Source organism: Tupaia chinensis, unplaced genomic scaffold, assembly GCF_000334495.1.
Source record: "Tupaia chinensis unplaced genomic scaffold, TupChi_1.0 Scaffold000350_1, whole genome shotgun sequence".
Lineage (NCBI taxonomy): Eukaryota > Metazoa > Chordata > Mammalia > Scandentia > Tupaiidae > Tupaia > Tupaia belangeri.
Genome location: NW_006159844.1, coordinates 4,097,889 through 4,099,259, shown reverse-complemented (window position 1 = coordinate 4,099,259; position 1,371 = coordinate 4,097,889).

Genomic DNA, 1,371 nt, shown 5'->3' with positions numbered 1-1,371 from the left:
AAAGAGCACAGCCAGAATTATTGGAGAAAGGTACCTTTTTTTATTGCCATTTCATGTCAGGTAAATTCAAATGCTGAGGATTAAGTTATATTGTTGGGTCATTAGAAAAAGATAATGAAGAGGGCCAGCAGGTGGCATGGTGGTTAAGGTGCTAGACTCCCACATGGCCGACCAAGTTTGAGTCCTGGACCTGGTGACTTGCTTTCTCACTTTCCCTCTCTCTCTCTGTCTTTCTTTTTCTCTCTCTCTCCCTCTGTGTCCCTCTCTGGTCAAATTAAAATAAATAAATAAAGTTAAATAAAAATAATTCTTTAAAAAAGAAAAGATATGGGGGACCAGCAGGTGGCATGGTGGTTAAGACCCTGGACACTCCCACATGGCCAACCATAATTCGAGTCCTGGACCTGGTGGCTTGCTTTCTCTCATTCTCTTTCTCTTCCTGTGTTTCTCTCTGGTCAAATTAAAATAAATGAATGAATGAATAAAATTAAAAATAAACAATTATTTTAAAAAGATATGAAGATATTCATAATTTTTTAAATACATAAGCAATATATCTATGAGTTGCCTCCAACTCACAAGAGATTCTTAGAATTGCAAGAAAATGTCTAACTGAGCATTCCTTTCAGATTTTCAAATATTGTTTGGTATTCCAGACATTTGAACTTATTTTGTAACGCAACATAGCTTGTGAGTCTTTTTACTTAAGCAGATAAGTATTTGTCTCCTTGTATGTAATCGGATGTAGTGCATCTCAAGCCTAGTAAGAGCTCTGACTCTTTGGGCATCCGTGACATGGTGAATATATTTAAGCTGTTTGCATTAATCATCCTTTCAACAGTATTATCAGAGATGATCATCACTGGTGAATGCTTAAGAATTTAAGGCTGAACAATTCTGAAATAAAACTAAAGTATCTTGATTTTTTTTTTTTTTTTGAAAAAACAATTGCATCTATACCTTGCATTCTGTTTTTAAATCCTTCCATTTTGGTTAAGTGTTTCACAAAATCCTGCAAATCTATACAGTATTGAAGAGAGGCAACATTGCAAATTCCCCTTGCTAGATGGAGGGCCCTCAACTGCCAGGACATTTTTCTTTGCCTCATAGCAACTGCTCTCTCCTCTTTATCAGTATTCTGTTTAAAATAGAGAAAGGAAAATAAAAATGGGCTTTTAACACTTCCAAGAAGAAGTGGATGATCTTGATTGGTCATAAGATGGGAAGAAAAGGCAGCATTTAAAATCAGACCTTTTTTGCCTTTCCTTCTGAAAACTAGTTACCATGAATAAGTAAACATTTCCCTTTTAATGGCTAATAATCAATTGCTTGGTGGTGGTCCAGGCCTGGCTGGGATTCTTTCTTCGTTGT